This window comes from Microtus oregoni, unplaced genomic scaffold (genome assembly GCF_018167655.1).
Source record: "Microtus oregoni isolate MIOR12 unplaced genomic scaffold, Mior012 000012F_ref0000307, whole genome shotgun sequence".
Lineage (NCBI taxonomy): Eukaryota > Metazoa > Chordata > Mammalia > Rodentia > Cricetidae > Microtus > Microtus oregoni.
In genome coordinates this window covers 13,227,801-13,255,533 of record NW_024543071.1, presented here as the reverse complement: position 1 = coordinate 13,255,533, position 27,733 = coordinate 13,227,801, and the positions used below count along the sequence as shown (strand labels likewise).

General features: G+C 44.3%; 1 protein-coding gene across 1 annotated transcript in view; it reads right to left on the bottom strand.

Annotated features, from left to right (window-relative positions):
- Positions 1–4,960, bottom strand: part of Col17a1 (collagen type XVII alpha 1 chain) — a 43,551-nt gene extending 38,591 nt beyond the window's left edge. Inside the window, exon 1 of the mRNA XM_041661666.1 lies at positions 4,878–4,960. The gene's annotated coding sequence lies outside the window, so the exon portion shown is untranslated. The remainder of the gene's footprint in view (positions 1–4,877) is intronic.
- Positions 4,961–27,733: the final 22,773 nt, after the last annotated feature.

The window sequence follows — 27,733 nt, the reverse complement described above, 5'->3', positions numbered from 1 at the left end:
TTCTGTGCTCAGGGAGGAACTCTGAATGTATGACCTGCATACCGTGTTAGAGTTTGCATGTGAGAACAGTGCTTGGTGGATAAAAACACATTCTATATATTCACAGATCCTTACAGTTTGCAAAGTTTGAAGTGTGATCTTCCTAACAGACTAGTCCAGAGACTTCCATGCAGACACAAGCAGAAGAAGGCAGGCAGACCAACAGCCTTAGCCTGACTCTGCTTTGGAAGGGAAAAGCTCTTGCCCGCTGTGTTCCTGGGCACAGGAGACACAGGCAGGGCTAACAGACATGGTGGTAGACTAGGGGCTGCTGTGGGAGGACTCAGAGCCAGGCTTTTCCCTGGGCCTCTCTTCTGCTAACCTTCTCTTCTCAGTGTTATCTTTTGGTGCAGTGCTGTCTAGATTGTAGACGTGAAGCCATTTCTGCCCAGGTGCCCCCTACAGAGCCTTCTCCTGCACGCTTCATCTGCCTTTGGGCTTCACGCTGCTGCCCTACTGCTTTGGCACATGGACGGCGGACTACATCTGCGATGTGTTTGCTTGTTTATTTTTAACTTTGTGGATGGGTATTTTATCTGCATATCTGTCTGTGCATATATGCATGCCTGGTGCCCGTGGAAGTCAGAAGAGGACATCAGATCCCTTGGAACTGGAGTTACAGATGCCTGTGAGTGGCCATGTGGATGCTGGGAAACAAACCTGGGTCCTCTGGAAGAGCAGCCAATGCTCTTAACTGATGAACTGTCTTCCCAGCCTCACACCGTGGTTTTGGTTTGTTCGTGGTGTGTGTGTGTGTGTGTGTGTGTGTGTGTGTGTTTGTTGATTGGGAACCATAGTTATTTTAATTTCTTTTAAAATCAGAAGGGAAATAAATATACTTTAATCTGGATTATATTTTTCTTAGGAGGTTTTTGGTTTTGTTTGTAATGGAGGAAGGAACGAACAAATATAAACATGTCTAAGACTCATCCTTGCACGTCGTACTGTAGCCTGAGGTGACTTCCTTGGTGAGACACTGACGAAATAAGACCAGCTCAGCAGTTTGTTGGACTTAGCCAAGACTGGCGAGAGTTCGCTTCAGGGCCTGACTGGATATGCCAGCTCCTTGTTCACTGGTGTTTCTTAATCCTAGCTCTAGAGAAGGAATGTGGCGTCATGGAAAAAGGGTAGCTGCATCTGAGATGCCATCAAATGTCTTTTCTGGGACTAAGAGGAATAGCTCCAGAAACAGCTTAATAAGGAAATCTAGCCTGGTGACCGCGCCGGAAGGCTGGCTGTGTCCTATAGGACTGTGCATGCCAGTCTGTGTGGAGCTGGACACCCTCTTTGAAATCCTTAGCTTAAGAATTAATTATCTCAGGACCACTGGCATTCTCTCTTGTGCTATTATCACTGCTATCATCATTATCTTTCTTCGAATTAACCATTACCAAGAGCCGAGGGTGGAGATTTGAGGAGATTAAACATTTCAGTAGAGCTGGATGCTGGCTGGGGCAGTGACTGGCTGTCTAGAATGGTACTTGATCAATAGGAAATATTACCCTGAGATCACTGCTTAGTAAAATGTCTGAATCTTTTACTCCCCGAGGTATCATTTTGATACTTCCAGAAGGGTGCTGATGGAACTGACTGAAGGCAGCTCTGTAAGGGTTCAGTCTCCTGAGCGCCATAGGCCTCAGTTCTGCTGGGGTTTCTGTATCCACACAGTCACGGGCTTTCCCAGGCCCTGTGGCTTCTTCTAAGGAAGAACTTTCTGTTTCTATAGCAGAAAGCCACAGGTTCCCCAGCTTCCAGAGGCACAAAGAGGTAAACACCCTGCTATGAAGGCAGATCTTTTTGTGGTTTCCTGACTTTTATGATTTTGAGCCATTTCTTAGCACTTTCTCTGAGTTCCTCTGAGGAAGTGCACTGTGGTGGGCACAGACCTGGGCTAGCATTGTCCCGCGGGAGAGAGGTTTTCCTCACAGAACTTCTGTTTCAATCATTCCAAGCTGGTAGTTATTTTTAAAGTGTAACATCAGGGAAAAGAAAGTTTGGTCAGGTTCGTGCCTGAGCCTGCCACCCCTGTCAGTCCTTGGCTGGGCTCTGGAGTTCCCAAAGAACCACTTAATGGGAGCTTTGTCGTCTAACATAATTCTTAACTTCCTGGATGAATGGGCTGCTTCACTTGCACGAAGGCCGAGTTCGTAGCTCAAGTTCTTAACTCTGAAGCTGTACCAATTTCCTTCTGCAGTTCCTCCTAATATTTGTTCATTTTTGCTTATTTATTTTGAGGCAAGATCTCGTTATATAGCCTTGGCTGGCCTAGAATTTGCTGTGCAGCCCAGGCTGACTTTGAACTCATAGAGATCCACCTGCTTTTGCCTCCTGAGTGCTGGGATTCAAGGAATGCCTCTCATTGATTTTCAAGTCAAACAGTCAGTGTGTGTTGTGATTAAACGCATGCACACATGCACTGATGCAGTCAAGGTGAGTACCATTTCCAGCTTCTTACACCACTATCTGGGTTTCGAGCACTGCTACCTACAACCCTTCCTTCCATTGTTTATAAAATCCATAAGAAATCGCTGCCAGCTCCAGGCAGCCCCTCGTGCAGTGGGACCCTAGCGCTTGTCCCTCCCACCTGACTGGCAACTGTTAGCCAGCCTCTGCCTCTTTCTCCCCTCCCCTGTGTTTCTCAGCCTCTAGTATTCACCATTCTCACCCCTTCTCTGAGGTCAACCTTTCAGCTTCCCTGTGAGAACGTGCCCACTCACTCTTCTCAGGAGCTGCCTTATACTTATTTCATAACTAATGCTTAAAAAAAAAAAGTCCAAACAATCCCACGTGACTTTCTGGTACATGAAGACAAAATTTGAAAACAGTTTCATACTTTGATGAGTATTTTTTTTTCCCTTTCCACTTTCTTTGGATGGTGTCACATCCGCTTAAAACCATTCAGACAGGGATGTGGTCTAAGGCACACACAAGCAAGGACCAGCTCCTGTCAGTGTGACAACAAACCACGGCCATGATCCTCTAATGACAAACAAAACACCCGTGCTTGATACAGAGGAGATAAATAAATTATCCTCATCATTTCTTTCTTTCTTAGCGTTTAATTTGAGGAATAAATGTTCCTATATTCTGCTAAAGAACCACAGTAATTTTTCAGCATTTTTGTTACTCCAATCTCTGTAGATTTTACATTTTAAAATAAAGTATTATGGAAATTGCTGTGTAGTAATAAGGGCGGCGGGGCTGCGTCCCCGGCACCCGGCCGCCCCCACGGCTAGCTTTACCCAAAATAATTACACGGAAACTGTATTCCCCAGCACCCCCGCCGCCCTTATTACTACATTGCTGCAGAATGAGAAAAACCATGCCTTGGCCTTTTATCTGACTCCACACAGGAGCCAAGCAGGTTGAAGATAAGGGAAACCAGAGGCCTGGTGCTCGTGTCGTGGGGTCACGTCATAGGTCGTGTCGTGAGTTTGCTACCTAGTAATTTAAGCCTGCGAGATTGCTCAGAGGTTAAGAGCACTGACTGCTCTTCCAGAGGTCCTGAGTTCAATTCCCAGCAACCACATGGCGGCTCACAACCATCTGTAATGAGATCTGGTGCCCTCTTCTGGCATATAGGCATACGTACCAACAGCACGTTGTATGCATAATAAATAAGTAAATCTTAAAACAACAACCTAGTACATTTGGTCACCTTAGATCTTCATGACCACAGCTAAGACAGCAGTTTACAATTATGCCAACTCAGCTGTGACTGCCACCACCAATGATGGTGAACAAACCATGCGTTGCCGACAGGCTTCTTTCCGTTGGTTACAATCTGTTTGGTAACTTGTTAGGCCTGATCTGTTTCCCAAAACAAAGGGATTCTGTGCAGATTTAAAGCAGAGCTTTTCACTGTCTCTGACCTGTTTATGTTCTGTGAGATTTTGCAGGGCCTGAGAGCAAGGCAGACCCCCTGATTATCAGAGGGCATCCATCAGTAGACGGACATGTGATAGTTTTTACTCGGGTCCCTGTCTCAGCTCCAAGAGAGGACACAGAGAAGGAACAAAAGAGTATCAGGGTTCTGATACACAGCTTTAAAACCTTCTCATCTTTCGAGGACGTTACAGTTCTAAACTCTAGACTGCGGAGTAAGCACTTCTGACAGGAGTGAGATGGCCGAGGCTTGCCCGGCTTTCAAACGTGAAGGGACAGTGTGTTAGCTACTATACCTCTGCTCCAATTAGACCTAAGCTGGAAAGTCCAAAGCCAAAGCGATTTTTTTTTTGAGAGGAGAGGAAAGAGAGGCCAAATTGGCCAGGGAGAGTTTATTCATAGAAACAGTGTTCTCTCTTCCTCTCTCTCTTTCTCTCATTCTCTTTCACACTCCAGTTTGACTCTAGGAAATCCCTGGACCAATTACACCATTCAAAGATTTCACTTTTCCTCAAGTTAGGGATGAGCAGCAATGTCTGCTTAGGCCCCAGAGATTAAGGGAAACCTTGCAGCAACAGAGACCTGGGGCAGCCAGAAGAGGCTTGGAGCAGTTGGCAGAGGCTGGTAGGAAGAGGGAGATGGAGGGAAGGGGACTGCCACCTGGCAAGAGCAGTTTGCTACAATCATTTTTCAGTTCTGAAGATAATGGTGAGAAGTCGTCACCGCCAGGAGAGCCCCGTGGCTCTCTGCTGGCCTTCTCCTTGCCTTAGGTGGGTCTTCCTTGGTATTGCTTTAGAAGACCAACCCTAAGCAGCATACATACATGAGTATGTGGCCAATTCTGGCTTCACCCAGAGCTCCAGACAGAAATTCCCTCTTTTTTTTTCTGATAAACATTTTACAGTTGAAAGCAAGCCTCAAACCAAAGTCTCAGAGAAAGGGAAAAGACTCACCTGGCTTCGAGTCTGGAGGGACTGGAAACGGCTTGAAGCAGACACCCCTCTCTTTCTTCCTCGGATACCTTTCTTCTAGAAGTTTGCGGTGCCACTTTTTTTTTTATCCAGGCCCAGCCAAGGTGTGTTAAAGCTGAGTGATCGTTCAAAAATGTTCGCTTCTTCTCTCCCTCTTGTTTCCTTCAGCTCTTTGCTTCCAAACAAGTCCTGACAAAGGTGTGCCGAGCTTTGCCGCCCCGCTCCACCCTTCCAATTATCTGACACTTGCTGGGTTTAAAAAAAAAAAAATCTGCCTCCAGGAACCAAACTTTGCAAAAGGCAGAAGACTTCTCCTGCCCACTTATTAACCATTTATAGACCCGCGGGGAAGGGGAACAAAGGGCTGGCCCACGGGAAATACCCTTCACAGCTTCGCCCTACCTCAGGTATCTGGAAATAACCATAACCTAGCAGTTCCCTTCCTCCAAACCACAGGGTACCTGAGTCCCAGCACACACGGTTCACAGGGCATCTCAGCCCACGAGGGATCTGTGGCCAAAGTGCCCGAGGTCTGGAAGAACCACGAAGAATGTGTGTTCAAGATCTGTGCCTTTGGCCTCTTTCCCCCATTCTGGCCAAACCAGGCCAGACTCACCTGGGTCAAACATGAAGCCATGTACCAGTACATGCCTGATACGGAGGAGGTTGAGTGCTTGGTGGGTTAAGGGTTGCTTCTTGTGAAAGACATGACTTGGTATGTGACGATGACCTCAAAGGAAGCAGCATGTTGGGAATGGGCCACTGATAATGGAGAAAGATGCTCATCAAGAGGGCAAGGGACCCTCTTAATTTCAATACAGTTCTGACCCTGCGAGGGTCTGATCTTAAGTAGGGCTACATAAGTGACATTTAGATCAATACATGACAGAGATCCCCTAAGTGAGGGGAAGGGGTAGACTATTCTAGAGCCTGGGCAGAGAACAAGGCAGCTGAGAAGGCTCTGAGGTGGGACAATCATGGTGAGCTAGAGGACCAAGGATGGGGCCAGACTGTGTTCAGCACTGAGAGAATGGGGTGGTGGCCGGAAAAATAGGAAGGCCAAGTTCCCTCTTCATATATGGTTTCACAGCCTAGGCAGGTAGTGGGTTTCAGTACCTGGATAACATTCTTAAACTTGTAGTCTTTACAGGCACTCTCTGAGTGCTTGAATTACGGATCCTGGGGGAAGAGCCTGATGGAACTCATTTTCATGTGGCCTTTTATATTCTATTCATTTTACACACATTGTCTTATACAATCTTTATTGCATAAGGGATTGTACTCAAGTCTAAGAACTGCATTTCATTATTGTCCTGATTTTTATTATTATATGTATTTATTCTTTCTTTTTTTTTTAAAATATTTATTTATTTATTTATTATGTATACAATATTCTGTGTGTCTGCCTGCAGGCCAGAAGAGGGCATCAAATCTCATTTCAGATGGTTGTGAGCTACCATGTGGTTGCTGGGAATTGAACTCAGGACCTTTGGAAGAGCAGGCAATGCTCTTAACCACTGAGCCATCTCTCCAGCCCTGTATTTATTCTTTCTTTCTCTCTCTCTCTCTCTCTCTCTCTCTCTCTCTCTCTCTCTCAAAATGTACACATGCCAAGGTTCAGAGCAAACTCTTTGGAAGTCGGTTCTCTCCTTCTCCTGTGTGGGCTCGAACTCAGGCTGCCAGGCTTGGCTGCAAGCACCTTCACTTTCTGAGCCGCCGCTCGGGCCTTGTCCTTGCATTTGCAGCAGAGAGAGGTGAAGTTCTGAGTAGCTGAGCCATCAGATCAAGGGCCCTATATCTCACAGATGGTTGCACCTCTATTCCACTTGACCTTTGAGACTCCCTCCCCCTTTTATTTATTTATTTATTTTTTCAGAACAGGGTTTCTCTGAGTAACAGCCCTGGAACTAGCTCTTGTAGACCAAGCTAGCCTCAAACTCACAGAGATCCGCCTGCCTCTGCCTCCCAAGTGCTGGGATTAAAGGCATGAGCCGCCACTGTCTGGCCCTTTGACTCTTTTGCCACCTCCTTGTAGATTGTTAAATTTAAGTATACCCATGGTTGGATTGTTTATTTGTTTGTTTGTTTTTGAGATAGTTTTGTCATGATGTATATAGGCCTGGCTGGCCTGGAACTTGCTCTGTTGACCAGGATGGCATGGGACTCATAGAGATCCACCTGCCTCTGTCTTCCAAGTGCTGGGATTAAAGGTATGCGGCATCATGCCTGGCACACCCATGGTTTTGAAAAGGGGGAAAACAGGCAAACAGATCAGACTGACTGCAAATGACACCCTAAAATAAAAAATGTGCAAACAGTGGAATTTTTCATCAGTAGCACTATGATATGATATCGACAAGAAAAGATTAGATAGAAATCTGTTTATTAAGACAACTGACTGGTTTAACTATGGCTACTATTAGAGCTTGCTTAGCAACCATTGCATAAACACGGCTGGGCTTTCTGCCTTCTGGTTCCTGTAATAATGTTGCTATTCCCCACATTCCATGAAAATGTCAGGCCCTTGCCAGCTAGTCAGCCTGTGTGCCCCTACAAGCACATATGTTCCCACATGTTCATGGGTGTGTCTGAGTCGCGCTTATAGATTCTGTACTAGGTATAGAATCACACAGTTCCTCATCTCTTGATAGAAGGCCACCAGTCACATGGGATGAGGGCCCATCATAATGCCCATTTCTATCGATCACTTCTTTAGTAGTCTTTTCATTCCAATACAGTCACATTCCCGAGACTCTTGTGGCTAAGATGTCACACATGATTGTGTGGGCTTGCATGTCGCAATTCAACCTGCAAGCAACAGTACGTATGTAGGTTTCTATGATTAGGCATGTGGCAACGATTGTAAAAATGTAGTTCCAGACACTGCGAGGGTGCATGGTCTTGAGTAGGGCCACATAAGTGACATTTAGATCAATACACGACAGAGATCCCCTAGGTGAGGGGAAGGGGTACATTATTCTAGAGCCTGGACAGGTATAGAACTGTAGTAAGTATAGAATCTTTCCTTTGAGAGAGGAAGAAAAAGGAAATTCAGTGTTCACCCTCTACCTCCCCCAGGTTTTTAGTTTCCAGCTCTTGACAAAGCTGTGTGGGACTCATCGTGGTGCACAAAGAGAGGGAGCTGTGTCTGTCAATATTCACGTGCAAAACTCCTAGCACCAGGAGCGTTTTAGAGTCACTAGAAAACAGCGGAATTCCTGTTGAAATGAAGAGGCAGAGAGTCAGCTTCCGGAAACAGAAGTGACTAAGACCCCCGTGGCAGGAAAGGTGCTCATCTCCTCTCCACAGCCAGACTCATGCTGATGAATCATTAGTTAATTTTTAAAGAGATGGATTTGTTTTCATTTTATGCGCATGTAGGTACTAAGTGTGTGAGGTAACCTCTAAGGCCAGAAGACGGCCTAGAATCGGCATTCTGATGGCTGTGAGACACTGTGTGGATGCTGGGAACCAAATCTTGGTCCTTGACAACAGCAGTGAGAACTTAACAACCACTGATCATCGCTTTAGGTCCAGGAAGGAACGTTCTTTTTTTTTTTTTTTCTTTTTCTTTTGGTTTTTTGAGGCAGGGTTTAGCTGTAGCTTTGGAAACTGTAGCTCTTGTTGACGAGGCTGGCCTCGAACTCACGGAGATCTCCCTGCCTCTGTCTCACAAGTGCTGGGATTGAAGGCGTGTGACACCACTACCCAGCTAGACCCATTAATTTTTTTTATTAAATATTTATTTATTTATTTTGTTTGTTTGTTTGTTTTGAGACAGTATTTCTCTGTGTAACAGGGCTGGCTGTCCTGGAACTTATTCTGTAGATCAGGCTGGCCTTGAACTCAGAGATCTGCCTGCCTCTGCTTCTCAAGTCTTGGGATTAAGGGCGTGTGTCACCACAGTCCAGCCAATTTCTGCTTAGTTTTTGATTGACTAGGAGTCTAATCAAAGTTCCTTAAAAGGCATCTAGAAAAATAGTCCTGTCCCTAAATTTATCCAATGACTTTAAAGCAGGCAGAGGGAAAGGATGCCCACTATATGTGGTGAGCACATGCCTGCACATGTGATGCAGGTGGATATCACATGACCAGACTCTTCACTAACTGAGCAGCATAGGAACAGGTGGACTCAGCCATGACAGACATGTTTCTGAAAAGTGACAGATAAACCCAGGGCATGGTGGGCTTTTATTAAGCACCTCCTATATATATGCATCTATCTTCATAATACACATGTATCTTCATACATACACATCTCCTTTGCTTGGCTGGTTTTGATGACTGTGTCCTAAGCATCAGTTGGTAGAGATGCTTTAGTGCTTCCTCCCCTAAAGCCGCATCAGTTGATAGTGATGCTTATAGTATTTTCATCTAGAGAACCTAAACTTTGAGTACTCATTTGCACACTGTTCCTAAGAGGCAATAAAAAGTAAAGGGCATTGCTGGACTTGGTGGTGCACACCTTTAATCCCAGAGCTCAGGAGGCAGAGGCAGGCAGATCTCTGTGAGTTCAAGGTCAGCTTGTTCTACAAGTGCATTCTAGGACAGGTTTCAAAGTTATACAGATAAACCCTGTCTCAAAAAACAAAATAAAACAAAACAAAATAGCAAAAGACATTGAGAAGGGAGTGGGGGGGGGGATGACAAAATAGTTTTAAATTTTTTTACATAGTTCGTGAGATCACTCTAATCTCTATATCTGTTGATTCAACTGTTTTACTGAACAGCAAATCCACTGATTTTTAAAGAACTAATCCCCAAATATTAAAAATACAACACCAAACCCACTTTTTATATTTTGTACTTTTTTGGGCTTTGCTCTGATCGCTACTAGAACTAGGTGACAATGCGTCTGCCTGCACTTCCCCGGTGACCGCGTGTTTCTGGATAACAGAACTCATCTAAAAATAATTATGATAAGGGCATGTGTGTTTGTGGAGAAGTCTGGCCACCAGAAGGATGTGGGGGATGTAGCTGAGAACAGCCTCCTTTGCCACGTGGCTGTAGGTCTGCTTTTCCTGTGCAGAATAGTCTGTCCCCACCTGGGCTCCTGGCTTCCTTCATTATAATAACAAAGGACCTGGTTTCCTTTCTTCCAGTTCCAACTTCTGATCTATTCATCCCTGTATCCACCCCAAACTCACACATTTTTGCTGAATGAGGAAACCATCACCACCTACTGAGTGTGTACCACAGGTCATTATAAGGTGCCTGGAGTCAGCTGAGGTGGACCTCAGTATTCAGGATGGATGTACCACAGAGGTGATGTAACCGCTCAGAACTTTGGAGACTTTCCTCCAGCTTGGGACATCACTGGAGCTGGATCTTAAGGGTGGGGTGGTGTTAGAAACCGAGGTTGGAGAAAGAACTTCAAGTTCAGGGTACAGCAGAAAAGAACAGGGCTTGGAGGAGGGTGGTTGAGCGTAGTGCGAGGGGGGGGGGGAGGCCTGAAGGCTCGGATCCGTCTGTCCAGTCGCTCGGCAACGCGGAACGAAGGACCAACGACAGCGTGAGAATGAGGAACACACAGCACCGGGGCACAGTAGTGAGACTTCAGGGAGATGGACGGGGGCTTGGGAGACCACTCGCTCGGCACTGGGAAGGCTGACCCAAGAGGATCCCGGGAGCTGGCTGGGTACCCAGTCGAGCTGAATCTGTCTGAAAACATGGAGTGGGAGGCTAGAGCCAAGGCTCAGCAGTAAAAGTGTCTGCCGTCCAGTCTAATACACTGAGTCCATCCCTGGGAGTCCATCCCTGGGAGTCCATCCCCGGGAGCCACAAGGTAGAAGGGAAAAACTAGCTTCTGTAAGCTGTGCGTGGCATCCGTGTGCCCACACTCTTGCACACGAACACACATACACACAAATAAAAATAAATAAATAATAAAGTGTAATTTTTTTAAAACAGGTGGAGCGTGAGTGAGGCTGTGACTCGGATGTCACCATGCTGACTTCCGGCCTTGTCATGTAACCCCATGCACACTTGTATACACGCATGAACATAATTAAAAAGGAGGCTGGACAGAGACAGTGGCTGTTAGTCTGACAGAGGCACCAGACACTGGGTGGATATTGAGAGTGTTCCAAGGTGCCCGCCGACCACAGCAATTTGCCTTCCCAGCCAAGTTACCTTTCTCAAACCTCCCTGGGTTACAGCTTACATTCCAGTGGGGGATGTGAAAACAACAACGAGATTATTCCTTTTGTTTCTAGTCTTCCCTCCCTCCACCCCGATTTGTCCCAGGCTCACCCCTTATCACGTAATAAATGGGACACTTAAAAACAGCCCCGCTTTTTGTCTTGAAGAATTTAGGAATTAAGCGATAGAAAAGTACTCGACACCCATAGGTGACATATCTCCTTGCTTAGAAACTGATGTGGGATGTCCTTCTGTTTATGTGTTGCTTTTATTAGTTGATGAATAAAGCTGTTTCGGCTAATGGCTTAGCAGGGTAAAGCCAGGTAGGAAATCTGAATAGAGATGTAGAGAGAGTAGGTGGAGTCAAGGGGACGCCACATGGCCCCCTCCCCAAGGAAAAAGATGCCTGCTGGACTTTTATCAGTAAGCCACTGCCTTGTGCCGAAACACAGATTAATAGAAATGGGTTAATTTAAGATGTAAGAAGTAGTTAATAAGAAGCCTGAGCTAATAGGCCAAGCAGTGTTGTAATTAACTATGGTTTCTGTGTGGTTATTTGGGTCTGAGCAGTCAGAAAAGAAACAAGCAGTCTCTGCTTACAGAAACCATCATACCCTATAGCAGTCATGCTCTTTCAACAAAAGAACACACGTACTCGAGAAAAATCAGTGATGACCTGACCTCCGCAGTTGCTTGCTTTTGCTATGGCCACATCCTGGACCACCAAGGTCACAAGTTGGAAACTTAAAGCAGTGTTGAGAGGGTGGTCACAGGGTAGGCAGGTGATGACTAAGGTCACAGGGAGTCTGCCCTCACGAATGCGTCAATGCCACCATTGGTTGGTGGGTTCCACATAGATGGGTGAGCTCGGCCCTTCTCTTTTCCTCTTGTCACATGATGTGTTCCACCTCGTTAGGAGAAGGCTCTCCTCAAATTCTGATTCCTTATCTTGGACTCCCAGAGAGATAAAGCTTCCTCCCCACCCTCCCACTTTTTTTCTTTCAAATTACCTGTTTCAGGTATTCTGTTACAGAGGCATGAAACATACACCTTGTACAATCTGAGAAAAAGTATCCCTTGGATAATTAAATAAAAGCATTTCATTACTAGAGAGAGAAAGGCAAATCCCTGGGTCAGGATCCAAGCCTCTGTAGGCTTGAACTTGGCAGTGTCGCCCTCCCACCCTGGTGGAGAAACCCCCCAGGCAGGCAACTCCTCATCTTGTTATTGGTTCAGAAATGTCTCGGGAGCTTGTCAGGCATAAGCAAAGCTCAATAGAGGAAAGGTGAGCTCCCAGAACCGAGTTATCTTACCAAATAAGTTGTCTGAAATTTGTGTTCCGCTTGATCCCTCCTGGGGAACAAGAAATAAAGACAGGTCAATGAAGCATCAGGAAGCTACTTGACAGCTGGATTAATTAGCAGATTTTCATGCTTTTAGGCCAAGAAGCTGAAAGGCCTGAGTCAGGCGGTGATGGTTCTCTTGTGCTGTAGGCCATGATTCAGGAGCTGGGTTTATTTTTCATAGGCATGTTCACACAAAGACTGTCTTCATTAGCATGAAGGCCGCACCCTATTATCTATTCTGTGGCTGCCAGTATATTCCCCACGGGTATGTCCCCGGCACATAGACTCATGGTGAGAATCGGGTCTCAATGCCGGACACACCCATCCACTCAACGCGTTGCCGCGAGTAACACTCATCTGGAAGTTTCTGGAAGTTTCTGAACTGACCACACCAGTGGTCTCCAACCTTGAGGAGCCGACAGTTCCCAGTGAGGTGCTACTCAACTGTTGACATTTGGGAAAATCCACCCTTTCTTATGCTCTGGCTGGGGCTGGGGATCCTGCCCAGTGCTTTCTTGTTCTATCAGAAAGCTACGCCCTTAGGCCTTAGGGATTTCAGCAAATGCTTGTAGCCGCATAACCACCGCTATTTTTAAGCTCCAGAGAAATTCCTTACACCCTCCAATTCACTTGCGTTCCACATTAGTCCATTCTTATCTCCTGTCTCTGGTCATCTAGGATGACTACTGTCTGGTTCCAGACTAGGTGGTTTTGCCTTTTTCTAGAATGCCATTTACGAAGGCTAAACAGTATCTAGCCTTTCCTGTCGCTATCTGAGATTCATCTGTGCGCTAGCATGCATCATGAGCCTGACTTTGTTATGGAGTAATTTTCCATTGTTTACGTGTTCTTATAGTGATGGGCATTTGGATTGTATAAATTGTCTTGAGTAAATACTTTGAAGTGTAATGAAAGGCCAGGTAAATCCATATTTAGTGCCATAAGAAATAACAAAAATTGGCACTGTACTGTTGGGACTAAGAAAACAGTATCTCAAATTGTGCTACTTCGATTCTTTTTTTTTTTTCTTGCTAAACTGGGAAAAATAATTAGCAGAGGGGATTAGTAAAACAAAGTCAAAATCATGGCAGCCCAGACACATGCGTACACACACACACACACACACACACACACACACACACACACACACACACACACACACGAAGTGTCGTGCCTTCACTAGTGAACTCTGTCCTTTATGTCATTTCATTGCATCTGGGTCCCCAGCCAATGGGATGGCGACATTCATATCCAGGTGGGGCTTCTTGCCTTGGTTAATCCTCTCCAGAAATGAATGCTCCAGAGATATATCTAGAGATTCATTTCACTAATCTCCTAGGCTTTTAATCCAATCAGGTCAATGGTCAAAATTAAGCATTGCAACTCCAGCCCTTGTAAACTTGATACCTAACCACATCACCTTAAGCCATAAAATTTCACCCCTGGACTTCAAAAGGCTCCTGTTAATCTCAGAATGCAAAATCCATTCAATCTATCCCTAAGAGCCCTCACAGGCTTAACTAATTCAGTGTTTCTCAGTCTCTCCTCTGAGATGCAAGACAAACATTTACCTTGAGTTTTTGTAAAATTAAACAAACAAACAAGACCACAAATACCTTCACTGTGCACATTGTCACAGAGGAAACATTTCCATTCCGTAAGTGGGAATAGGTGACTAGCAAGGAAGTATCAGTCCAAAGCAAAACCAAAACCCTGCAGGGGAAAACTGAATCCTGTAACTCCGAGTCCAACATCCTTGGCACATGGCATTGTGATATGACCTCTGATGGGCTTGGTACTTTCTGCCATAAGCCCCACCTCTATGGCTCTGCTGGCTATAGCCCCCTCACAGCAGACATTCCAGTCCACATTGTGAATGCCTTTAACATCCTCATGTTTCTTTTGGACCTGAAACTTCACTCTCATGGCTTCATGTGTTATGATCTTGAAATCCTATCTAGAGAAGCTGCTCCGGCTGTAGGTATGCTTTCCAGTCTCCCAGGCTTTCCTTTAAAACCCATGCAGATGTCTCCATGACCTTTGTTGTAGATATTATTTTAAGATGTGTCACATTTGTTTATGATGTGGAATATTTGTTTTAGTGATGTAAAGATGTGCTGCATTCTTTTATGTTGCATTTGTTTAACTCTGTAAAGCTATGTTACTTTGCCTGCCTAAAACACCTGATTGGTCTGATAAAGAGCTGTATGACCAATAGCAAGGCAGAAGAAAGGATAGGTGGGGCTGGCGGGCAGACAGAATAAATAGGAGGTGGAATCTGGGAGGAAATAGAAAGCCAGAGCAAGGAGTGGGAAAAAAGGGGGAGGGCAGCTACCCAGCCACACAGCCAGACACAGAATAAGAAGGAAAGAAAAGATACAGAAATAGAGAACGAGAAAACTCCAGAGGGAAAAGGTAGATGGGATAAATTAAGAGAAGCTGGCTAGAAATTAGCCAAGCTAAAGCCAGGCCTTTATAAGAAAGACTAAACCTCTGTGTGTATTTATTTGGGTGGGTGGCAGGTCCCCAAAAGAGTAAAAATCCAACAACTACAGACCTTGTAACTTTTGTATTTTGCATGCCTACAAAACCAGAATCATGTTGATTGTCGCCAAGGTCTACTACTACCTTGAGGAGCAGCCGGATCCCTTGGACCATGACTCTTAACAGCAGCTCAGTGTCTAGATGGGGAGGCGCCTTTCTAGGTGGCCCTGGAAAACAAGGAGCCCTGAAACTTTTTCCGGTGGATTGAAACTTCTACGTCCTTGAGCCTGGGACAGGTTGGGCCCAGCCTATTTCTAAGATGCTCTGAAGGCGTCTTCGCTGTAGCCCCATTGTAAAGGCAAGGATGGCTTCTGTTTGATTAACCCCATCTCTTTGACAGCATACTGTCCTTGGCCCCAATTTTGCACATCTTTCTCTAAAAACCCTTGCTCTTCTTAGTGCTAACACATTCTCACCGTAAGCTTGGGTAAACAAATACCTATGTCACAGCATGAATGTTGAGCTGCCTTCAAAATTCCTTCCACCAGCTTAGTCCATGACCTTTAAACTCAACCTCCCACAAAGTGTTAGAGCATGGATAAAATGTAGACAAATTCTCTTAACACAAGGTAAGCAGCCTCTAGCCCTAACAGAGTCTGCATTCCCACCAGAAACCACTCTGCACTTCTATGAGCGGTCTGATCCTTTGAGTTCCTTCCAGAGTTGATTGTTAGTCTGCCTACCCCATTCTAGGCTTCTGCAGCCTGCATTTCTGCAAAAATTCAAAGTTCCTTTGGCAAATACTTCTAAAATACCCTGTTAGTAAGTCCCCCCATTAGGTACTTACTGCTGTTATGAATCTTATATGCTAGTTTAACTTCCTATTAACAAATACAGTTGAGGAATAACTTCGAGGGAGAAATGTTTATTTTGGCTCATGTCTGCACAGGTTTCTGTTGCTTAGCTTTTTGGATCTGTTTGAGGCTACTGTGCATCACGGCAGCAAGGCATGGTGGGAAAGAGCCATCACTGCATGGTGCAAGATAGCCAAGAAGGGCAAGGGAATGGGGGGGGGGGAGAGAGAGGGAGAGAGAGAATTCACTTTCCAAGATTTTCCCTGTGTTAACTGTTGTTGGCAGTGTGTCACAGCCAGCCCTAGAGGAGAGATGTATACTTTACTAGTGCCCCAAGCCTCTCTCAGTTCTTCATACATACATGTGTTTTTCGTGCCTGGCAAAACCTACTTTTAAAAAAGTCATGTATGGGATTGGAAAGACAGTTCAGTGGTGGTTAGGAACACTGACTGCACTTCCAAAGGACCGAGGTTCAATCCCTACCACCCACATGGCAGCTCACTACTGTCTGTAACTCTATTTCCCTGGAACATTTTGGCAAAATATCAACAAGCGCTCGTGCGCGTGCACACACACACACAATAAAATTTAAAAGAAAAGTTGTGGCTGGGCGATGGTGGCACACGCCTTTAATCCCAGCACTTGGGAGGCAGAGACAGGCGGATCTCTGTGAGTTCGAGACCAGCCTGGTCTACAGAGCTAGTTCCAGGACAGGCTCCAAAGCCACAGAGAAACCCTGTCTCGAAAAACCAAAAAAAAAAAAAAAAAAAAAAAAAAAAAAAGAAAAAGAAAAGAAAAGTTGTGTATGAGGCTTTATTTGCATGTTTCATAATTACCTTGATTTTGTTGTGTTTCAGAAAGCAGAGCAACTCTTAAAATCTACATCTTTTAAAATTCACGCTGTTCAGGCTCTGTTATTCCTAATCGCTGCTTTTTAGCCACGAGTATTCTCAGTTAGGTGACAAAGTCTCTCTTCTTGGTTGTGTGTGGTCACTGAAGTCTCTTCCCAGTTGACTTAATGTGAACAAAGAACTGGACGGAGATTTCCTTACATGCTTGGAACCGAACCCCCACCTTCGTTAAGGAATTCTATGCGTGTAGTAGACTCTGTGCTCAACCTTCATCCGGGCAGTTGGCGGCTCCACCTTAGCCTTCACGTCTCGCTTTCTCAGAGCCTTACAATTATCGCAGAGAGAAATGAAAGACTGCTGAGACTTCTGAGCATGCGTGCAGTGCACATCCACCTTTCTCCGCATGCATACAGCCTTCTAGTTTCCTAGAAATATGTTAAACCCCAGTCAACCCTCATGGCTGTCTTGTTTTCTCTTGCATCAGTCCCATGCAGTGTGTAAATTGCATGTAGCCATGACAACGACTCTAGGAAAGGGGCTTGTTATATTGAATGAGTTCTAGGTCAGGTTCAGTGAAGCTCACCTGAGGCTTGGGGATGTAGCGCTGTCCTAAGTGCTAGCCTACCAAGTGTGAAGCCCTGGGTTCTAACCCCATCTCTGTGGAAACAAGAATAACAAAATGAGATAAAATGGTGAAAATGATTTGTGGGCTCCATATTTCATGTTTGCTTTCTCTCTGTGGCACACTGGCTATGAGGATAGTTCTTCTCATAGCTTGGGTCGGGGATCATTATTGGAGCCTGGCATCTAGCCAATGGCTATACCACTGAAGAAAATGATCCCTCTCCTCCAGCAGTCATTAACTGCCGGTGGCCACTCCCATTCATGATGGGATCATTGTTAGGGCCAGTCTTGTGGGAATCCGATGCTGATGGTAACAGCTGTGTGATCTGACGGGAGTAATGGCCATGTCACGTCAGGAGACGGCGTTTACAGCACTCGCCCCTTCAGCGGTCCCATATAGGGCTGAGCACTAAACAGATCTTATCTGACTAGTTTTTCTCTAATGGTCTTTCCAAAACTAATTGATTTATTATTATTATTATTATTATTATTATTATTATTTTGGTTTTTCGAGACAGGGTTTCTCTGTGGTTTTGGAGCCTGTCCTGGAACCAGCTCTTATAGACCAGGCTGGTTTCGAACTCACAGAGATCTGCCTGCCTCTGCCTCCTGAGTGCTGGGATTAAAGGCGTGTGCCACCACCGCCTGGCTAATTATTAATATTATTGAGCTTACTAATTGTTTTTGTGCTCCCAATTTCATTGCCTTCTGATGTGTTTGCTATCTTCATCTGAAAACGTGCTTCCAATTTTGTCTTACTACTGCATATTTGTTCTTAAATGTTTTAATTTTTTAAAAATTGCATTCATGCATTCATTTAATCATTCATTCACTGTATGTGTGTGTGTGAGCGTGCATGTTGCCATGTACATGGACATCAAAGAATAACTCTTAGTTCTCTCCTTCTGCTATGTGGGTCCCTGGGACCCAACTCAGGTTATTGGCATTACCAATAGGTAAGTGCTGTTACCTACTGAGCTATCTTGTCAACCTTTGAGTGTTTTTTTAAAAAATGCACCTTTTATTGTGTGTGTGTACACAAAATGTATGTATGGGCACAGGTGCCCCCGACTGCTTGTGGAGATCAGATGACAACTTGATGGAGTTAGTTCTCTGTTCCACCTTTCTGTGAGTTCCAGAGATTGATCTTGGGTTGCCAGGTTTGTGTGAAAAGAGTCTTTACCCACTGAATTATCTCCGTGGTCCTCCAGTACTTCCAAATTCTTTTCCCTTTTCTTTCAAAGTTCGGGACCCAGCCCAGGGCCTTATACATGGAAAGGAAGCTCTTCATCACTGAACTATACCTCTAACCCAGGTTTCATTATTTCTTAGAATGGGGATGTAAACATTTGATTTGTGATATTTATTCTTTTTCTAACATTACATTCTGTTGACAGAAGCTGCTTATTCATCCTGGCTGTCCTAACTTGAAATCATCAAACAGAAACTGTATTATTTGTAGCAACACTGTTTGTCCAATAGCTTAAGCATATTTGTAGCTAGTTCTTATACCCTAAACTAACCTATCTCCATTAATCTGTGTATCGCCATGAGGCTGTGGCTTACCGGGTAAAGTTCCATCCAGTGTCTAGCATCTGGCGTCTGTCTCCAGTGGGACTACATGGCTTCTCTCTGACTCTGCCTACTCTTTATATCTATATATATCTTTATATCTATATATCTCTTTGAGCCTGGCTTTACTCTGTTAAGCCATTGACCGAAAACCCTAGGAGAAATCTGCTTTGGGTTGTACCGTTCCCTGTACTCTCAGTTACAAACTTCACATGGACTCTCTTCAGTACAACTTTCTCTCCCAAGGGCGTCTGACTGGCATTCACGACTTACTGCCCACCTCCATGGATGTCTTGCTGGCACGTCAATCTCAGCATGTTGAAAATGGGGTCTTCCACTTCTCTCTGCTCCCCTTAGTCCTGGCCCTGCTCTGCAGTCATCTATGTATCTGTAGGACCTGTGCAAGAGCTATTGCGAGTGGGACTAAGGGGAGGAGAAAGGAGAAAGGATGATGAAATACAGTAACATTACGAAGGATGTCACCAAGGCCGCAAAGGGGAGAGGAGGGAGTGGACTAACAGGGAGAGAGGGGCTTTCAGGATAGATTTCTACAAACTTGAAGAGGTAGAATTAATGCTAGACTTTCTCAATGGAGAGTTACAACATATGTTCACCTCCTTTACTTCCTTTCTGGTGTTTCCTTTTTTCTTTTCTTTTTTCCTTCCTTCTTTCCTTTTTTCCTTCCTTCCATTTGTTTTTCGAGACGTGGTTTCTCTGTGTACCCTAGCTGTTCTAGAACTCGCTCTGTAGTCCAGGCTGGCCTCAAACTCACAGAGATCCACCTACCTCTGCCTCTTGAGTGCTGAGATTAAAGGCATGCGCCACCACCACCCAGCCTTTCTGGTGTTTTCTTCACCTTCGTCCTGTAGGGTTAGACTGAATGTTTTGGGGGTGTGTTGAGAGAAAGGACTCACAGGCACAGCTCCTGCAGGCGGCAGCAGGAGCTGGATTCACTTCCACTATGGCGGGTGGATTTGTGTGACAGTCACTACAAACAGCGAGCATGACCAGGCCCTTGTTTCTAACCTGCTAAGTTCTTTCTTTGGTGCTAGCAGTGGAATCTAAGGCCTTCTACAAGTTAGGCAAGTGTTCCACTGCTGAGCTACACCCTTCCCCAGCCTAGTTAGCCTCCTGCTCCTTCAGATCACGATCAGAAGTGAAGACCTGTTTTTCTCACGGGGAGCCATTCCCTGTTTTGCCTTAGGAAGGTAAAGAAACAAGCTTGCTCTTCTGGTCCCGGAGACTTTTTTTTTTTTTTTTTTTTTTACAATCTTGTAGCTGATTGTCATGTTTTCTTTTGCAGTTCTGTTGCCAGCTCTGCTCCTTTAAAGTTTGATGGGCTCATTCCTTTGAATAATGACATGTCACAACTGTAACCTCGAGACATTTTCAGGTAAAGACAAGACACGGGCACTCCTTGATTTTGTTTGTGGAAAGTGCGTTCTAGCCCACAAGGAAAGCGGTTCATCACTGTGAGGGAACTGGAAAAGCCGTGCTGACATCTGGCAGCTCTGAAGGGTGGTTAGGTCTGTGGAGAGGATCTTTTCTCAGAGAAGTCACTTTAAGGACTTGTTTGTAAGAAGGGCTTAGAGAGCACCTCAGTTTCTGAACCAGCATAAGCACCTACGAGTCCTAGGCCAGCTGTCCTTGCTCGCCTCACATGGCTCTGCACGTTAGCTCTCTGGAAATGCTGGATTTTTACTTCCTTTTCCAACATAAACATCCTGAGCCAGGACTGAGGTGGAGAGGTTGCTTCCAACGGGAATGCATGGCCCAGGGGGCTGGAGGCTCCTCCTCTTCCTCCTTCTACCTCCTTCTTTTTCATTTTCTTCCATACAAAAATGTAGGAGTATTTGTAGAAATAAGTTATTTACCCAGTACAGGCTCTAATTAAGAGTTTTCTGTAAATGTGAATAAGTATCACAACTCTCTCTGTTGTCTGAGGGCAGAACACCAGAAAAGTAGGCAGCAATATAGATTAGGACTCGGTACAACCGCTGCAACCCAAAGATCGTCCTAGAAAAAAAATCCCTGAAGCTCACAGTCAAGAATTATTTTCACAGCTGGGTGATGGTGATGAACACCTTTAATCCCAGCACTCAGGAGGCAGAGGCAGGCGGATCTCTGTGAGTCTGAGGCCAACCTGGTCTACAGAGCAAGTTCCAGGACAGTCAGGGCTATACAGAGAAACCCTGTCTTGAAAAAACAAAAAAGAAATTTTTTTTTTTTATGTAAGAACAACATAGCTATCAGTTGAGCACTTCCCAGAAGCTATGTTGGACTGCTCCTTTTGGGCAGGACAGACCAGCTGTCTGCCTTTCCCATCAGCGTGTTTGTTAGTCACCTCTGAGACGTCACTCCCAGGAATGCCGCAGAATGAGCCAGAGAACAACCCGCTGTTCCCAGGTTGGACAGTCAGTGCTCATGTAGAGAAGTATACTGCGCCTCGTGAGATGAGTGAGCAAGGAGCAGGATCAGGCGCATCCTCGTCCCGAGCATGTGTTGATTCAGGAGCGTGACTCACATAGGCCGAATGTGAGAGCTGTGGTCAGGCTGGCACATGGCCAGTGTTCCCTCCACCATTCCTGAGAATATCGACACATCTTCCCAGTTAGCGAAAACAAGTGGAAAGCAGGCCAGCTCTGAAATCCTTGACCTGGGAACTAACTTCTCCTGCTCAACTACGTGCCTCTAAATTTTTACGTATCCGCTGTTTCAAGTACGCCATTAACTATGGCAGAAAAAAAGTCTCAGCATCTCTAGGAAACAAGTTGCTATGGTAACAAAGACGATGAACCCAATGAGTCATGGAAGTGAACAGTCACCACAGAGACTGGAGGAAGCAGAGGAACCAAGATCAACTTAAAACTGCCTACCTAACTCTGGAGGTGGATGCCTGACACTATACATCTGCTAAAACCCACAGACCTAAACAATGGTAGCAGTTCCAACTTCCATTCCCACTAGCGGGGTAGAAGGGTTCCTGTCAATTTATTCTATATTGACCATACTAATCCCGGTATGGCTGCTCTTTCTCAATTTTGCCTCCTTGGTGGATGTGTGGTGGTATCTCATTGTGCTTTTAATTAGAGCTGTCTGACCACTAATGAGATTTTATAATTTCGTATTTATTGGGCATTTCAATGTAACCAACATAACGAGTGGATCTCGGTGTCCACTGTGGGTTTGGATGGCTAATGATGTCTGAGTGTCCCTCAGCAATTGTAGCAAATTGTACCACCGAAGTGACGGAAGGTGCCAGTGAAGGGTGTGCTTGCAAATTTGCGGTAGAGGTGAGGCCAATATGAAACCATTTTCCTTTTCACTCTTTCTGTAAACCTGAAGGGTTCTAAAAATAAAGTATATTAACTTTAAAAAGAAGTATTTCAATGTGCATATAGTATATAACAACCATGTAATTTGTAGAAAAACTTCATGCTGTTTCAGAATTACTGAATTCAGAAACAAAAATTTATCTTAAAACAGTTTTAATTATTTAAAATTTGTACTTATTTACATTTTTATTTTATTGCCTGATTGTGTGTCTGTGTACCACATTTGTGGTGGTTCCGGAGAAAGTCAGAAAAGAGTGTCCTATCCCCTGCAATGGGAGTCGCTGATGGTGGTGAGCTGCCATGGGGAAGCTAGAAATCAAACGTAGGTCCTCTGGAAGAGCAGCCAATGATCTTAGCTGCTGAGCCATCTCTCCGGATTAATTTTTCTTTCTTTCTTGATATTGAAGCTTAGTGTGCATAGAGAAAAATGTACAAACCATCAACGTCCAGGTCCCTGACTTATTAGGAACTTCTAACACCATAAGCTAGTTTTGTTTGCTTTAAAATTAATAAAAGAGTCAAGCAAGGTCTGCTTTTTTTGGGGGGGGGGGTCTGGTTCTTTTGTTGTACATTGTGCTAATGAACGTCATCTGTGGGATTTGTGTAACTTATTTTCATTCCTATACAGTTTCCTACTATGTGAATATAGTGAAATTTACGTTGTTGATATGGATAACGCCAGACTTCGATTGTTGTGAAAACACATACAAACATTCTTGTGTCCTTTGTTGAACATGTGCACAACATCCTCACTGGCTGGGTGCCTAAGGGAGAATTTTCTAAGGGAGCATTTAACTTTAGTAAATAACCCCAGGTTTTCTGTGATAATTGTTCTGATTTCTCTTCCCTTATCACCAACAATGTTCTGGTTGGTCTATGTCCATACCAGTCCTGGTAAAGGTAGTCTTTCTTACTTCTGCCCTGTGGTGAGCACATGGCTTTACTTCATTGTGGTTTTAATCAGAATTTCCATGATTACTGATTATTTTAATATTTTTTTTGCCATTTAGACGTCCTTTTTTACATACTATTTTTATTAATTATTTGGGAATTTCACATCATGAACATGTGGAATATTCCTTTACACTGTGTGAATATATGTTGCTGTGATTGGTTTAATAAAGAAGCTGATGGGCCAATAGCTGAACAGGATAAGGTTAGGTGGGAAAATCAAACTGAGAATGCTGGGAGTAAGAAGAATGAAGTTTGGGTCAATGGGTCAATCAGTTTATAACTTATGTAGACCTCTGTGTGGTTTTCTTTGGGACCTAAATGGCTGCGGGAACTGGACAGCACAAAAACCCCAACAAGCAGGCCCTCATATTACATCCGACAGCCACACAGCCCACTCATATCAGGCCCTTGGCAGCGGCCTGGTCCGTAAAATCAGCATGGCTTCAGGTGGAAGCATAGACCATGGGCATCTGCATAGCCCTTGGTGGTAACATGAGCTATGGACATCAACAAGGACCTGGGCTGCAGCAGGACCATGGACCCAAGCATATCCCTCGACAGCAGCATGGAGCATGGACATCAACATGGCGTTAGGTGGCTGCATAGACCACCCACATCATGGCCACTGGCAGTTATCATCTTGAACATCCTGTCATTGCTCAGAACCAGGGTGATTGTTCAGCTGGGCTAGACGTCATTTAATGAAATCTCAAACCTTTTGAACATTGAGTTGGGATTGTGTCTTCCTTACTCATTTGCTTTATCAGTTAGATATATTGTAAATTATATCTCCTGATTTGGGACATCCATTTTGACTTCATTAAGTACCTTTGATAAACAGAACTTTTAATTTTAATATAGCTGACCCAGCCAATCTTTCCTTTATTAATCAAATTATTTTATGCCTTATTTAAGAAATTTTCCATTTCTTAAATCCATGAATTTATTTTCTTTCCTAAATCTTCTAAACTATCATTTAAATAACACCAACCTTCTCACATTTGCTTCTAAATCCTCCAAGAATGCTGTGTGTGTGTAGGCACATGCAAGCACACACACATGCATACACATGCACGCACGCAAATACACTTGCACACACATACATTCTGAGGAAAGTTTTTTCCCCATATGGCTCTTCAGTCGACTACTACCATTATTGAAAAGATAGTTCGTGGCTTAGGCATAGCTCAGTGATAGAGCCCTTGTCTGCTATACAAGGTCTTTTTCAGTCTCTAGCACTGAACCAGAGGCAGAAAGACAAACCTTCATTCTTCCTTTGTGCTGCGATCATTTTAATGAATGAAGTCTCTATGTGTACGTGGAGGCTTCCAGATTCCATTTCCCGCTTGTGTCTGTGCATTGTCCTTGCTCCAGCTCTCCACGGCCCCCTTGTCAGGTTACCCAGTGGAGTAAGTCACCTCCCTTTTTGTTCTTTTCTGAGACATCTTGGCTGCTATTTTGTATTTCCAGTTAAATTTCAGAGCCAGCTTCTTAATTACAATGATCCACAAATGCATAATCATGCTAGGACTTGCTAAGAGTTTTTTTTTTAACTGAAATTGCATAAAATCCACAGGTTAACTTGAAGGAAATTGACATCTTTAGTATATAGCATGCTCTATAGGTTATGAACTCTTTCTATGCCTCCATTTACTAAGGCCTAAGGTTTGGAATACTATTTCAGTTTTTAATGTATTTTATAGAATTATAATATTTATGTACTTATTGTTTATAGTGTAAATATGAGGTGTGGCTTGAGCAAATATGAGACCTCAAAGCCTACTTCCATAGTGACACACTTCCTTGAAAGAGGCCATACCTACTCCAACAAAGCCACACTTCCTAATAGTGCAACTCCCTATGAGATTATAGGGACCAATTACACTCAAACTACCACACAAGTTCAAGATCTCCTAGCTGTGGATGGGTATTGCTGCCTCTGAATGCCAGAGTTTGTGGAAATAGCGAAGCCTCTATACACCAATACAAAACAGGTCACTGAGCCTCTAAATCTGGACTGAGACTAGTCAAAAGGCGTTCAGCTCCAGGCCTAGCACTTCCAGAAGTCTCAAAGCTTTTCCATCTGTTTGTCTATAAAACAAAAGACAAAAGTGATTTTAACTCAAACTTTGAGGTCATAGAAAGGCCCTGCGACATGCCTGTTCAAATGTTTGGGGGGCTGGAGAGATGGCTCAGTGGTTAAGAGCATTGCCTGCTCTTCCAAAGGTCCTGAGTTAAATTCCCAGCAGCCACATGGTGGCTCACAACCATCTGTAATAAAGTCTTGTGCCCTCTTCTGGCCTGCAGGCATACACACAGATAGACTACTGTATACATAACAAATAAATAAATAATAAAAAAAAATCAAATGTTTGGACCCTGTAGCCATAGGATGGCCCATCTATCCAAGAGCTGTGGCAGCTACTGCTAGTCTAATAAAAAACAAAAAGCAAGTTAACTCTGGGACGCAATGCCATTGAGATCCTCCTCTGAGAAACACCAGAATGCTGGCTGTGTAGCCTAGATCTAGACTCTGTCCAAAAACCAATGTAAACAGCCATAGTTGCAAGGTCAGAACTCAGAAAAAGAGCTCAGATCCTCTGATTAACTCATCCCTATTCCATGCTGAAGCCACGTTGTCATTGGAATAAGGTAGTAAGGGCGGGGGGACTTGCAAACATTAGCAAGTATCGTTTACATCCACCAGACCTTGTATCCAAACAAAATCTCCAAAGAGTTCCCCATGTGTCACAATTTGAACCGACAGTCGTGATTATCTCTATTTAGAAATGATTTAAGCAACCACACCTTCCCCATTTGACCACAACACATTTCATCCCCAATTCACTGCACACAGCACTGAGAATCAACAAAGATGGGGTCTAGGGTACAAAGAGAAACTCAAAGACGTCAGGTCTGTGGCTTTACAGGCTCGGCATTCCAAGCACAGCTTATCAAGGGTACGAGGTATAATCAGGCTGAACATGGTTATTAAAACATTCCAGGACTCCTAAGAAGTATTGTATGTATCTGTAGTGTCTCCTTACGTCTTTATTAATGGCAGACTATTGATGTCCCATAATCCTTTATATTAAATATATCATAAAGCCTTAAGACATGACTTTCCCAGAATCTGGTTCAGTCAAGGCACTCAGGATTTACAGGGTTTGGTCTGTTGTTTATACCGCAAAATCCAGTTTGAATCTGCAGAATAATTAATTCTATGGAGTAAACAAGTGGTGTAGTCAGTAATCTGTTATGAAAAATAAAGCTCCCAAACATGAGCTGTTTCCTCTCTCTCTCTCTCTCTCTCTCTCTCTCTCTCTCTTCCTTGCCCCAATTCTCTCTTTTCCCTGACAATCCTCGGCAGAAAATATTTGAACACTCCTGAGGCCTTACTTCAGTTAGGAACACTGTGGTCCAGGGAAGGACAGTCCTTGATGGAAAGGGGATGAGTTTGCAAGGCTTGCTTTGGGAGCTGCTAGTTAGTATGCAAATGCTTAATTCCAGCTTCCTAAATAGCCTCCTTAATTCACACAGTTCTTACCCGTGGTTTTTTAAACATGTAATAACATGCCATCTTTCTTCCCCCACTCATCAAAATCAAGTCACCAGGTCCCAATTCACCCTATCTTCTATTTGATGTCCTTGAACTTACTTTTCTGGAATGAATTTTATCTGTTCTATTATGAGAAAGGGGAAATTCCAATTGCTAGTTAGTTATAATGGATCTTTTTTAAAAAAGTATTTATTATGTTTACAACATTTTGCCTCCATGTATGCTGACACACCAGAAGAGGGCGCCAGATCTCATTACAGATGGTTGTGAGCCACCATGTGGTTGCTGGGAATTGAACTCATGACCTGTGGAAGAACAGCCAGTCCTCTTAACCACTGAGCCATCTCTCCAGCCCATAATGGATCTTTATATTGTAAAAGTAGGACATATTCATGGCAGACAGGGTGGTATTGGTTCCGAAATGGGTCTGAAAATGAGGGTTTAAAAACAATGCCTGAAAATCGGTTGTCCCTGTAGATAATTATCGGGATGACACAAGGCCAATTTGATGTCTCCTCAAAACCCATGGAAAGCAGCTGAGGAAAGACATGACCCAAAGACGCTATTTCCTGCTCTGCCCCTCCTCGTCTTCCCTTTCTCCCTCCCCTTCCTCCCTGATCTTTAAACAAGGAGACCCTCTTGCTGAAGCCAGGCTCACTCCTTTCAGGCATCTTAATTACACAAGCTTTATGCTAATTATTGTTGTACTGCAGGTTTGGCAGCTTTACAAAAATCCCAAACCTGTGCACACAGGTTCAGAAACTTGATTTCAATGGCTCGGAGTTAAATCAGGAAGGCATTTCAGATGGTGCCGACCCACCGGCAGTAAGGCTGTCTTTTTTTGTTTTTTAACTCTTGTGTAGCTTATAATTTGTAGTTTTGTAGGAATTTGTTTAACTAATGTGTGGATGTGATTAGCTGCCTGCTGATCTAAAGCCCACGTCTATATTCCGTAGTATTTGGGTATGCTGACTGCTAAATGACAGATCGGAAGCCTAAAGAGTCCGAATTTCCTTAAGGGTGCTTCTCTTGCACGTGCCACAGACCTTCAGCAACGCAGAGGCTGCATCCCCAATATCCAGCATTCATAGATGGCTGTAGATTCAAAAGTCCTGGCA